At 28.1% G+C, this 919-nt stretch overlaps 1 non-coding gene across 1 annotated transcript; it reads right to left on the bottom strand.

The window, feature by feature from the left end:
- Window positions 1-247: 247 nt before the first annotated feature.
- On the bottom strand, window positions 248-319 carry TRNAT-UGU. Its single transcript has one exon. It is a non-coding gene; the product is annotated as a tRNA-Thr (tRNA).
- Window positions 320-919: the final 600 nt, after the last annotated feature.

Genomic DNA, 919 nt, shown 5'->3' with positions numbered 1-919 from the left:
TTCGCACTATTCAAGAAACATGAAAATGCTATGCAATCATATTTCATAAATTAATGTAAATACTCATAAAATTGTGTAATTTAGTTTAAAATAAATAAGTTGTTTGATTATATATTAAACTTTCTTTTTTATGTAACTTGTTCATATTTAAATAAGTTATTTGGTTACATGTGAAACTTTCTTTTCTATTTAGCTTAATGCATTAATATTATTATTCATTTTTCTAAAATGGAAAACATTTTTAAAATGCCTTCATGCAGGATCGAACTACAGACCTTCAGTTTACAAGAATGACGCTCTACCACTAAGCTATAAAGGCTTACTTATTTAAATTAAAGTTTTTATTCCTTAATTATCTCATTAATTTCTTGGATTGGAGGAACTCTTGTACATAATGATATGAAGAACAATAATTTAGATGGGATACATTGTAATAGATTAGGTGAGACAAATGATATTTACAAAGACATCATATTTTTTAAATGAAAGGTATGGGGTGTAAGACCCGAGGAATTTAAATAAATAATTATTTCATAAATACGGGTAAAGGAGCCTTTATGGCAATTAATGCTAGCCTTTATGACGTCAAATACTACTAGTTCAAGTGGTTGAGAGTACTTAGTCATGTTGAGAGGACTTGGGTTAGATTAATTGTGTATTATTTTGGTAACATGTTTGATCCTGAGGAGTGATATTATAATCCTAGATTTATAGGAATTATCATGAAATATGAATTGGTTGAATGGTTATGCATTGACTTGATATTAGCATGGTTATGTGTTCGAACCTTTATTTTGTAGTCAACACAACTTCTTATGTTTTAAATAGTATGTTGATTAGGCCAATTTTAAAAAAACACCCTATGAGCTTTTCAAAGGCAGGAGACTTGCTTTAAATCACCTAAAAGTATTTGATTGCA

The sequence above is a fragment of the Vigna unguiculata genome, chromosome 9, assembly GCF_004118075.2.
Source record: "Vigna unguiculata cultivar IT97K-499-35 chromosome 9, ASM411807v1, whole genome shotgun sequence".
Classification (NCBI taxonomy): Eukaryota; Viridiplantae; Streptophyta; class Magnoliopsida; order Fabales; family Fabaceae; genus Vigna; species Vigna unguiculata.
This window is presented reverse-complemented; position numbering and strand designations above follow the sequence as displayed.